The following is a 13,732-nucleotide window of genomic DNA, read 5'->3' as shown; positions in this document are numbered from 1 at the left end:
ATAAATTCCTGCTTCTCAGTGAATATATACTTGAACTTCAGACTGTCACTGGTACCTTGAGACAGTGCGTTTCCCCATAGGAAATGTTGCTGATATAGTTGTCTATAAGGAGGGTTTTTTTCCCGGACAATGCATTTGCATCACAGAGTAAACATAACTGACTCAGAAGCTCCGCATTTGGTGGTCCCTACACTGAATGCAGCTGACTCATTTTTTCATTTTTCACTAGCACTAATCTATCTATCTTCCAGTGCCCATACCTTAAACAACACCTACACGGTTCCAGAGTGCAGAACTACTATTACTAACAAATAAATATGAGTTTAAAAAATATAGGAAATAGCACGAAAGTATCTAAAAAGTTTAACCATTTTTATAAAGGGAAGAAAAAAGCAAGGTGGGTGCTCAACATACAAATGTCAAATAATCTGTGGTTAATGAGACAAAATTAAACACACATTATGTAGGAATTGTGGTACAAGGACTAGCAAAGGATTTAACACGTTTTGTCAGATTGCGAAAAAACCCCAATAAAATGTCTTACAGGGCCCATGACTGAGCAGTGGGTTGCTAACAGAAGTTCTAAGAGGTGTCACCAACAAAGAATTGAGGACAGATCAGTAACAGCTATGTATAAAACATTTTACCTTAAAGAAGATGCTTTGGGGACAACTGAAATGATTTCCTGTTTTAAGAATATTGTGACAAGTATCTGAAAGGTTTATCATGACAAACATGTTCTTTTCAGGGAAGATAAAATGATGAGATTATAATACAGGGAGTAAAAGAAAAAAAAAAAAAAAGAAGGAGTTTTATTAGGTAAGAAAAAATAGTGGTATACATTTTTTTTAGAGTGAAGGGGAATTAAGGGGACCAGGAACCACATGCTAGGAATTTAGTGGTAAAAGCTGGGAATTCAGGCAGAATTATTTAATAATGCCAGAGTTGTAAGTATATGAAACAAGTTGCCAAGCTGGATCATCACACCAAATATTATAAATAAATGCAAGAGAGAGCTAGACATTTTTAAGAAAGAGGAGGACACTGAAAGGTGCAGTAACAAAGCAGAAAACAGGCTTTTTGAGCCAAGCAGGTTTCTTCCTGTCCAGCAAATCTTTATGTTCTTTAACATCCATTTTCATTATGACTCATAAGCATTATTACCTTCCTTTTCCTCAGTCTGTTAAAGCTAGCTGGATTTTTCTTCATTTTCCTAGTTACTGATGTAAGGTGTCACCAAGTGCAATTACATTACCTTAATATCTCTGTAAGAACATTGTCATGACTATGGAGGGATAAAGATTTAGTTCCTCTTAAGGAAAATACATCCTAGGTTGTGTCCCTGTAAGATATCTCTGATATACTGTTACACCAAAATAACTGTTAAACTGATAAACTGTTGCATTTTGCAAGATGCATATACTTTTTTTTTTTTTTACAAAAGAAACAGCATGTATATTTTCTATAGATGTTGCTGATAAATAGCTTACATAGGGATGGAAACTTCTGGAACACAATTTGCTGACTCATTCCTTTCAGTTTTATAGCAGAAAAAGGGACAATTTGGAAAAGGATTTTCAAATGCTGATATCAATATGACATAGGGACTTCCACAAGCCCTTTAAGACCTTACAACTTTCCATACTGACATGCAGTGGTTCCAGATCAAGGAACATATTTTTCTCTCTCTTTGAAGACCATGATAGAAATGTGTTGCAAAATGTGCAACACGATAGAAATGTGTTCCATGGAGACCTCATAGCTGCCTTCCAGTATCTGAAGGGGGCTTACAGGGATGACAGAGAGGGACTCTCATCAGGGTCTATAGTGATAGGATAAGGGGTAATGGCTTCAAATTTAAACAGGGGAGATTTAGGTCAGGTATAAGGAAGAAATTCTTTACTGTGAGGGTGGTGAGGCCCTGGCACAGGTTGCCCAGAGAAGTTGTGGCTGCCCCATCCCTGGCAGTGGGGAGGTATCCTCACATATTTGAGGCCAGGTAGATCAGGCCTTGAAGAACCTGTTTTAATGGGTGTCCATGCTCATGCAGGGGGTTGGAACTAGATGAACTTTGAGGTCCTGCTTAATGTAATGACAAATATCTCTCCTAAAGTAAGCAAGAAAATTACAATACAAGCTACTATTCATGTCATATTATCAACTTTTTGTACTTGTTATTAGGACCTTGTGTAAATCATAAAGAAAGATGACAGATTTCACACGTTAGTCATAGTAAAATGGCAAATTTCACAATTAGTCATAGACTATTAGAAAATTATCTAGAAATCCAGATAGTCATTTTTATCATTAAAAAGCCACTGAATGTGTTTTACTTCATAATGAACTTAAACGTAAGCATAGAATTTCACCTTATAATCAACACTTCAATTTTTAATTTCAATATGAAACACAAAATATATCTTTTACAAACACCTCAGATATATATTTCCGAAAACAAATTTAATTTTTCTTATATATATGCCAGTTTGCAACAATGCCAGAAGTCCAGTTACTGTATTAAAATCTGCATTATTTCATCTTGTAACTAAAAATATAATACCAAGTTTTGGGTACTTACTGAAGATTTGTTTACACTTGATGTTAAAAAGTCCCTGAATCCTGAATTTTACACTTTCATATTATACTGGTTTTGAAACTATCCCAAAAATTTATAGTTTTTTCCTCATTTGTGTACAGAAACAAATTTCTTAGCCTCCGATTTATTTTACTGTTTGCATCACTATATCATTTATTATCTAATCTATAGTTTGGAAAAAATCAAAACCTATTTACTTCTAGCATTATTTTTTTGTGCTAACTGTGCCAATGACATACACTGAAAGTTGTAACAAAAGGTCTTCTTCAGCCTCCTCCTTTACTTTGGACCATGACAATCATTTCTCAGCTCATCCTTCTTGACAGTTTCAGCGTGTGCCACCCGTTTATGACAACCTTGGTTAATTTCATTATGTGTATGTACACATAATTTTAAGAATCGTAGAATCCTTAGAATGGTTTGGATTGGAAGCTCACCCAGCTCTAATGCCACTATCACTGACAGATACCTTCTACTAGACCAGGCTGCTCCAAGCCTTGTCCAACCTGGCCTTGAACACTGCCAGGGATGGAGCAGCCACAGCTTCTCTGAGCAACCTGTGCCAGAGCCTCACCACCATCACAGGGAAGAACTTCTGCCTAAAATCTCATCTCAATCTCCCATCTGTCAGGTTAAAGCCATTAAAGCTTGTCCTGTCCCTGCAGGCCCTTGTCAAAAAACTTCTCCAGGTTTCTGGACCTGCTGGCCACACTTCTTTTGATGCAGCCCAACAGACGGGTGGTTTCTGGGCTCAAGTACACACTGTGGGTTATGGGGAGCTTTTCGCCAACCAACACCCCAAGTCCTTCTCAGGGCTACTCTCAATCCATTTTCTACTCAGCCTGCATTTGTGCTTGGTACTACCCTGATCCATGTGCAGGACCTTGAACTTGGCCCTGTTGAACTCCATGAGGTTTGCACAGTCCCACCTTTCCAACCTGTCCAGGACCCTCTGGATCCCATCCCTTCCTTCTAGCATGTCGACTGCACCACACAGCTTGGTGTTGTCAGCAAACTTGCTGAGGGTACTGTCCCACTGTCCATGTTGCCAGCAAAGATGGTAAACAGTGTCGGTCCCACACCTACCCCTGAGGAACACCACTTGTCACTGACCTCCATTTGGACATCAAGCCATTGACCATAAGTCTTCGAGTGTGACCATGCAGCCAGTTCCTTACCACCAACTTGTTCATCTGTCAGACACATACTTTTCCAGTTTAGAGTCTAGGATGTCATGCAAGGCAGTGTCAAATGCTTTGCACAAATCCAGGTAGATGGCATCAATCACTCTTCCCTTATGCTCCAAAGTTTTGGATCCATCATAGAAGGCCACCAAACCTGTCAGGCACAATTTGCCGTTAGTGAAGCCATGTTGGCTGTCACCATATCACCCCCTTATTTTCCATGGCCTTAGCACAGTTTCCAGGAGGATCTGATCCATGATCTTGCCAGGCACTTTTGGTTGGTTCAGTTTTCAGAAAGTGAAGACCTGCAAGGATCCAAAAAATAATCAGACTTTTCCATCGCAGCTGCACAAATCTTCATTGCTGGACATATAGAGGAGAGTAAAGCAAACATGGGTCACTCGGTTTGGTCTACAGAGTGCTAAAAATCTATGACTACTAATTATTGAGTACTTTTTTCTATTACCCTTCTAAGTATCTAGAGCAGCCCCACACTGTCATATGCTGTTGCATTTCCCAGGCATTCCTCTTGTTTTTTGAATAATCTGTAATTTCATTTGAAAGTATGATATCTAAAAAGAATTACAACAAAGTTTTACGGGTTTTGAAAGAGCACAAAGATATTTGGATAGATATTGATGGGGAAAAGACATTACTGATGACCCACATGTCTGTCCATTCAGGGTGTGAATCTCATTGATAAGAATTTTTGGAGATATCTGAATACCAAGAATTTTTAGGGATTTAAATTTCCTTTCATTGTGTTTGGATAGCAACTAAGCACTATATATGCCAAAATCTTTAAAACCCGTAGACAGAGAAAAAAAAAAAAAAAAAGGGTATAATGTTGTGCTGTTATATTTTGCCTTTTGCCTTTTCAAAAGAATAAAAGACCTTTGCACAGCATCTGAGCATCTCATTGCTAAATCAGTAACATTAGTGAAACCGTTGATTCACATTGCAATACTTTTTAATCACAATATATATGTTGTACAGACCATATTTGAGAAAGTTAGATGACACCTATTAATAATTTCTTGAAACTGGATCAGATGGATATGAACATTTTTGCTGGAATCAATTTATGAATCCTTTGTAAATACTATGCAAGTCATGAAATAAGGGTAAGAACGGTCACTGTGCTTTGATTTGAAATGAGACTCACAAACTGAGACTGGGAGCTGCAGAATATGTACTTGTTCAGGTCCACTGTGCTTCTGTCTCAAGTTACGGAAATATGTGCATGTTCACATGCATCATAAATTGCTGGCACTTCAAAGCATACAGGAAACATTGGATGTATTTGTGAAGACAAGGCTTTCACTACAACATACCATGCTTATACAAATCACCTCTGCAGCACTTGTGCAGCAAAATTCAGTATTCCCTGGCAAGAGGAGTCTCGCTGTGCCGGCGCTGAGTAGTTAACCTGAGCACATACTATCGAAACGTCTGGTGCTTCCATGTGTCTGGCAGTCCTACAGCTATTGCAAGTAAGACATCGTGCATCTGGAAACCCACAATCAATTCAGGCAGGTTTCAACTTCTCCCATCTGAAAATTTTGCACTGAAAAAAGGTTATCCCTGAGGAAGCCCTGGAGTCAGTTACAGCTAAACAATTAAAAGAAAAGCTGAGCTGACTCAATTTGTGAGAATTTCTGATTTAGGAATATAAATTGTGACATAAAACAGCCTTCGTTCACCTGTTCATGTATTCACTGACTACAGCATATTCTCCAAATAGATTGATCTCCACTTAGATATTCATACTGATGTTTGCTAGTGTTATTGTCCAAGAAAATAAAACCAGAAATAATCTTAAATTGTAAATAGGAATCGATACAAGTACAATGAAGAAAAAGTTGAGTTTCTTGTTATTTTGCTTTGCATTGGCCTTAGGAGGGAGGGAACAGGTCTCTCGGCATCTGTTTTGGTTAAAAACTATAAATCTCTTTGGTTTTTACTTCTGTTGCATCACTGAATAGCTATATCCATTCTCTCCTCTCTACTTTCCATAAGATTTTGGGATTTTTTAATAGTTCCCAAAGTATGGATTGGCAGTTGTTGCTGCAAGGAGACAAAACCAGTTACCTGTGTTGGAGGGCACAGCAGATACAGTAAACATTAAGCGGTAATCAATGCTATATTATATATACCTTTATAAACTTAGAGTAAACGCTAGATACAAATTCATGTTCCATTTGGAGTTGAAGCAATAGTTCACTAACTCTGTCCACCTTTCTGTCATTTATTTTGTAAACAACATAAACAAAAAAATAATTTGCATTTTTACTCTTTTTAATGTTTACAGTGTAACTTTCTATTTTTACCCAGTGCTTTACAGTTTTCTCATTTGTGTTCTAATTTATGTTGCAATAAGAAGCACTTCTCATTTATGGTGAGTTAGAATGACGTTAGAATGATACCAAGAGTTAAAATTATTTTTAAAGTTGTGTAAGAGGCTGAATAAAGTAATATTTTTTACAGTCTTGAGAAAAAAGATGACAATTAATTGAATGTAAATATATGTAACCTAGTGTGAACTTGGAATTGTAATTCCATGAGACCCATTTTTCCCATTGACTAGAATTTAATTTGCTACATGCTGTACATGGTGTATTTCCAGTGCAGTGGCATTCTCTGATCAGTTGCAGATGATAAATTTGCAAATTGAAAAAAAAAAAAAGACATCTTTGCACTTTGAGAATCAAATTATCGCAAGTATGTCTGATGTCAGTAGTTGTAAAGATACACTAGAGTAGTCTTTGCATTTATAAATTCTTTTCTGCTATAATCATGGGTAATTATCATGCAGTATTTATAATATATGTATGTAATCTCCAGTAGATCTTTCTGAAATTGCTTTTTTCATGTGACTTAAAAACATCTATCAGTATAAAACATGCATTTTGTTTTGCTGCTTGTTCATGAGGTTCTTGCATACCAAGCTTTTACACAAGAAAAAAACCCTTAAGTTTTAAATTTGGGAAATAAATTTCACTTTCAGATTATATCTGTTCCATTTCCCATCCAAATATTTTCCCTTTCACTGGATACTATACAAATCTACTTTCCCTTGCTTTTCACTAGCACTTCATTAGTAAACACTTTGGAGGGAGGGAGAGGGTGTAGGAGAGATAAAGAAATAGTTTGTGAAACAAAATTAGGTTTATTTCATAAGCTGTTTTTCCCAGGTTGTGCTCTGGAGTGAGCTGATGAGGCAAAGCTTCTGGTTTGAGTGCCAGAATTTGAATATATTCAACTCATTCGGGTCATACATTGTCTGAGGCAGGAGTCACATTTTACTTTTAAACTTGTTTTTGCTTCACGGAGGCTTTGTGGACTGTAATTAGGGACTTACATTCCAGTTTAGTAATCAGCTTAAATATTCCTTTACATTCTTATAAGGAAAAGAATTCAGATTTATTTAGTAATTTAAAACATCATGAAATTTATATAGGTGTGTGCATGTTCATATGCAATAAAAAGATCAAATAAATATTAATGTTCAATCTTCCTTTCAAAAGCTTTCAACATTTCTCCTTTTCTTTTGCATTGGAGAGCTACCTGTTTTATTTTAACTGGAAGAATCGAGCCTAGCATGCAGCAAAAAGTGAAAAGAAGAACAAGACAATACCTCAACAGAATTTAATAGAAAGAAAATGCAAAAGAGCAAAAAATAACTTTTTCATACCAATACTGGAATAGGTCTTACTACCTTAGGGCATTAATTACTGCTTTAAGACATTGTCTTCGCATAAGAGCTGCAGTAGCAACAATGGTCATTATTGGCAATTTCTTCACAATCAAAGGTTTCCACATCAGCTTCATCATGGCAGGGTTACTCTTAGGAGCTAAATTCAATTGAAAGGAAGAGGAAGCACCCCAGAAAATCTGCTTCAAAATGAGAAGAGGGAGAATCACTGCTTAGCCCTACCTAAAACAAATCCTCATGTCCCTCCGTAGCAGATTTCTCATTTCTGCAAAGTAATGGAGTTTCTTAAAAAATAAAAATATACAAAGCAAAAGAAGCAATCAATCAAAAATATCCTTAGCTGATGGAACCTGACCCTCACACAAACCAATCTGCTCCTCACCTGCCCCAGAAGGTCACGATTGAGGTGGGACCCAGCATTCATTGCTGCTGTCTAGCTTCTACCTGGTCTGTGGATAAATATATTCTCCAGAGCTGTCAATCAGGAATTTCTCATGCACTCTGAATTCACCCAAAAATAGCCCAGCAGAGCTGGAGCACACAGGAGAAAAGATGCTTTGCTCAGCTGCACTACTTTCAAACGCGCCTCCTATGATGATGATAAATCATCAGATATAATAGATGGTTAAAGCCGAATTATCCAGTTGTTCTGGTTTCTCCACAGATTAATACATAGTGCTTGACTTTATAGTGATTTTTTTTTCCTTTTTCTCTGTTTTACAGTAAAATGGTGGCAGTGTTCATCATTTAATACCCAAACAGGCTGAAAAATTGTGCCCTGGTATTAGCTAGCTTGGGCTTTCCACATGCAAGAGTGCAATGTGCTGTAGGAGCCTATTGATCCAACTTCTCTTGGATCACTTCCTGCACACTAACGGGAAGGGAAATATCCCAGTGGGTGTTTGAACAGCTTAAGCTTTGTTGACCCGGGAACTATGTTTTTAGTGATCTAAGCATTAGCTTGGTTTTTAAACACTTCTGTAGTTTTAGATTCAACATTCCTTGTAGACCTCCAAAGCTGTGTTTTCATCAGTTACACTTGTTAGATGCTTGGCTGCTGAAGGGGCTTTTAGTTATTTTTTCCTAGGTGCTAGTGGTAAAAGTAGAAAGGGGAAGAAGGTACTAATGTTATTGAATTGTACTTTGCAATGGCATGTGGCAGCCCATGCTTTAATATTCTACTCACAATATATGATGCTGCTTCTACTGTAAATGTTATGCCAAATAGTGAGAATTTAAGTTTGTTTGTTTGGGATCTTTTAATTTGTATTTATTTGGTTAGGTTTATTCCATAGTGTTTGATAATAGAAAATATTCCAGTTTTGACATCAATTTTCACAAAGCAAAGATTAGGAAAAATAAAATTCCTGGCAGGAGGTGTAGACGCGGGAGTCACGCACAACGCTGAGACGACCAATGTGATCAAGCGATTGCCAAAGTTTATTGCTGATACATCTGGTTATATAGTTACATTGCTCTGTTAGCTGTGCGTCATACACCCGGATACAATGATTTCATTGGTCCTCCCTAGAAGTCCAACATGCTTACTTGCTAAATGTTGCGATTTACTTGCTAAATATTGCATATCTATCACCACCCTTAAGATATTCTGTTTTTGTGGTTTCACATCTTGTTTTTCCTCTCAGTGGAAAGTCCCAACATAACAAAGTTACTCCCTTACACATAGTTTTAGCTGCTCTTGCTAAATAACCCTATAGTTGCCAAAAGGCCTAAGCTCTGCTTCAAGCAATAGTTCTGCCCATTGATCTGTGGCCTCTGCTCTCCTCCGTTACCGGCCTATCCACAAGGAGGAACAAATATTCCAAAACTATTGTTTACCATATGGTGTCATGGGTAGTAAATTACCAGAAATTCACAATTTCCACATACAGGATAACTCAAATCACCTGTTTCTTGCCAAATACCTACCAGGACCAAGTACTCAGACAAAGCCCTTATGAACTGACAACAGTTAGTCTCTGAGAAACTGGTAAATTATTAAGCTGCATGCCATCTAAATGTTAAATCATGAGCTTGGGAATTCAGAAAGTCTGTTGACATTTCTCACACACACACACACCCCTTTTCTTTCCTTTTCCTCTAAAGTGGGAGCCTCTTGTTCAGACAAGACTGCTTTGTTTTCATTTCCCTTTGTTGTTTCCCAGAGGGTTGATTCAGCTGAGACCAGGAGGTGCTAAAACCAGAACCAGAACTGGAACCTTCTGTTTTCCATCTCATTTTTTGTTCTCATGTCTCCATTGCCGTGATTTGTGTGCAATAAGCTTCAAAGAGTTGGCTATTCTTAAAGGATTGGCTACCTTTCCTGTAAATGCAAATGGAAGAAGAACAGCCAGCTTATCTGCTTCCGCCTGTTAGAAATCTGATGTCACAAGAAGTAAAAAAAGCAGAAAATAACTTTTTGGGATCAGGTGTAGCAATGACACTGTAAGAGATGGAAAACTCTTTCAGGAGATCAATAGCGTATTCCCAATTTTTATAGCCTTCTGTGGCAAATCTGGCAAAGGACCTTATCACTCCCTCATTGTTCATTCTTATCTCTCTGCTACATGGGGTGACACAGAAGGCCTCAAATTATAAATCACATCATCAAAATAAGCTGGGTAAAACAAAATAGATATTTTTAGAGGATTAATCCGGGGCCATTTCATTAATATGATTTATCAAGAAGCCCCATGCAGCTGCATCAGTGTGGTCCAGGGGCCAAGGCAAGTAAGAGAATGAAAGCTTGGTCTAGAAGTTTCCAGATTTGCATTTGCTGTTAACAATCCCATGTTTTCTGACCAACTGTTTCCTTTCAAAGAAAACAACTCTAGCACTGTCATGTCAGGCTGAGTTAATCCAACTGCACACACAAAGGAGTGGAAGAAGAAGAGGGGAAGGAAAACAGGAGCTTGTGGAAAGATGAAGATGAGGGTGAGGAAGTTTGAGATTAGCTCACAATTCTGTTGCGGTTTTCACACATGAACTTTAGAAAATCAGTTGTAATTAAGCTTCCTCTCTGTAAAACGATGTAGCAGGGCGAAAAAAATGAGGAGGTCATTGTATTTGTTCAATACGGTTATTTAAAGGGTAATAGAGCTATTATTGTTTCATGGTGACTGTGAGTGGTGGTACTCATAAAAAAAAAAGAAGAAAGAAATAGTGAGGAAAGATTATAAGTGGGCCAAAGTTTTCATTAATTTCTTTTTATAACAAAACTTCAAGTGCCTGTCACAGTAAGAGCAGATCACCATGTCCAATATGCACCCATTACTTAACTTTTGCATATGAAGAATTCTTGCATCAGAAATTTAGTTGCAAGAGGATTTTGCATCTCGAAATGGGGAGAAAGAGAGTTCTTCCTTTTGTTTTTATCTGGATTGTGATAAAGCTTAAGAGTGGCTGGAGAGGGTAGCTCAGATTAATGACGGAAAAATGTAGGCTATTTTTGAACCCATTCGAACCTTGCTGATTTAATATCTATACCTAAATACTCTGTCTTTGCTGTATTTTTTAATCAATGTAATGTTGATAATGAAGTATCGATTGCAGATTTGTATGTCTGTTAATAATAAAAACAAGAAACACAATGCAAAATATCAAACCATTTATGCTATAAAAATGCAGAGAGTGGGTGAACAAAGGAAATTAGGTTAAGCTTGTAGCAAAAAGGATCGGACAGAAAAGAGAGTTAAACATTCTAATGAAAATGTAGATATCATACATATGCATGCCACCTAGTTGTGCCAGTTTAGATTTGGTGTGTTGTTTCTTCTAGTCTTTATAGATATTACAGACTTCCTCTAAATTAGAAAAAAATATGGGTTTAATCAAATCTCTCTAAAACAACAAATAACCAAAACAATAGTTTTAATAAGGATAAAAAAGGGCTGCAAACAGGCAAGGCCAAAAAGTAGTGAGAAAGCCTAAAAACCCACAGTCTCTGTAACTTGGAAGAAAAGGACTAAAGTTTAAATCTGTGTCCCAATATGAAACAAAGTTCTGAACTCCTGGCTCACCTATTTGCTGTGCCAACTGACCATCAGGAGGAATCCAAAATTGTCTTTGGTGAATGTAGGGTAACCAGAATTAGATCATCAGTTTCTTTGTTAAACCCCTGACACTACAATGCAATGGCTCACAATGTCCTGCTGCGGGGTTGATGCTGCTTCATATATCTGATGCACCATTTTGCACTAAGTGTTCTTTGTGAAGGCCAGCTGCTCATTACATATTACACAATTCAGATGTTTCACTCCTGCTTTATAATGAGTTTTTCATTATCTTATTAACATGTGGAGTATCAGGGTACTAAGGCTGTAGACATCGTTGTATATACTACCTATCAACATATACAACTCTCATGCCTTAAAATTTCCCATGTTTTCATGTTTTGTGCCCATAATTTCATGTCTTGGATCACATTATACATTTAAGCTCTAGTATTAGGACAGGTATTCATCTACGACGAAATCTTCTGGGACTGCTTTCCTTTTTTACTATTTTCAGTGGAGGAGGTACTTACTTTCTGTACATTACTGAGTTCTTCCACTGCAGAAATGTATTTTGCCTTACTGCCTGAATACCAAAAACCCATGCAAATGCATTATTGGGAAAAATCTGGGACTTTTCTCAATCTTGCAGTTGTAAATTACTGCGAATGTGGTATGTCTTTCATGGGTTGTTCAGCATTAGGCACCCTTTGGTGGGGTTTTTAATTCTATTTCTCAAATAAGAGCTCAGTGAGTATTCTGGACTGTTTCAAGGTGTTCTAATAAAGTGCCGAATGTCACATAATATCCTCTAAAATAATTCAGGCTGTGACCATTTTTAATAAATCAATAGCCTAAAAATCTTCTAAGAAACAGCTAATTACATGTGATAACTGGCAGTTTATCTTGACATATTTGAGTCATGCCTAATTATGCAAGCAAAATTATGAGGACAGATCTTTGCATCTCAACAGAGTACCATTGATGTCAGCACAGAACTGCTACACAAAAGATCATTATTATTATTTTTTTAATCTTTTGACTTCCAGGATGCCAGTTTTTTTAAGAGTTATCCCTACTTCTGGGTTTTTTTTTGAGTGTGAGCCTAAGAACTCTTACTTATTCCAATGTTGACATAAATAATTACTATCTCTTGCAAAACAGGCTTAATGCACTTAAAGCAGAATCAGATAAGATTAAATCTGCACTGAATCTTCATGAACCTCAGATCTCCGAGTATGTCAAATCTGATCACAGAACTCATTATCAGTAGAATAATATCTTATTGGTAGATTTACTTTTTTGTTGGCTTTCTGAGTTGTGTATGTTTCCAAGAGTTCACATATTTCAAGGTTAACTTGTGGTCACACTGTTTCTTTTTAGGCAAATAAGATGTAGTATAACCCAATCTGTTTGAAGCAAGTGAGATTGCTGCTCCTTTTTATTTTTTAACTTTTTTTTTTTTTTTTTTAATCAACACAATTGTTTCTGCTCATTGGTGTCTCCCTCCCACTCTTTTAGCAGCTGCTTTACTGTGATAACTTACCTCCAGCAAAGTGGGAAGATGAACAGCTGCTTGCAGAACCAAAGCCAATCTTCTGCCTGGGATCAGTTGGCAAGAATTTCTGTGAAAGAAGCGAGGATGCAGTAAATGATATGTGCTGAATTAATTGTACCTACTACCCGCCTGTCTCCAAAACTTGCTGGGAAATGTATCCATCCATTTGTGTAACAGCAACAACAACAACAACAAAAAATGACTCCCTAATCATTTTTGAAGGTTAAAGAGATTTAACAAATCAGATCAGGCTATTCATGGGAACTATAGCAGGGCTGATGAGTTTTTTAAAAAATTCAAATTGCATTTATTTCTTTTCCAATTGCTTTCAATCAGGTTTTTCAGTAAGGATATGTGTACGTGTGAGATTTCTTGGTGTAGGGGAAGGGATTTATCTATTTATTTATTTACTGTTGTTGTGGTGTTTTGGAGGTTGAGTCATCTGGTGATTCACTCTGTTCAGCTGCATAAGTAATATTGCAAATACTGACAGAGGACTAAGCCGACATCCTGGAATAGCTATTCCTTTAAGACTTCCAAGTATGGTAAAGGTGTTACAAATACCTTAATTTCTATGGCACAACTGCTTTGTGTTGTTTCCACTCAGGAGGTAAGAATGAAAAGGTCTTATTTCTTGGTGCTCTTCTGATTGTTCTGAGCTGAAATACTGCACATCTGCCAAAAAAC

Source organism: Strigops habroptila, chromosome Z (assembly GCF_004027225.2).
Source record: "Strigops habroptila isolate Jane chromosome Z, bStrHab1.2.pri, whole genome shotgun sequence".
NCBI lineage: Eukaryota > Metazoa > Chordata > Aves > Psittaciformes > Psittacidae > Strigops > Strigops habroptila.
This window is presented reverse-complemented; position numbering follows the sequence as displayed.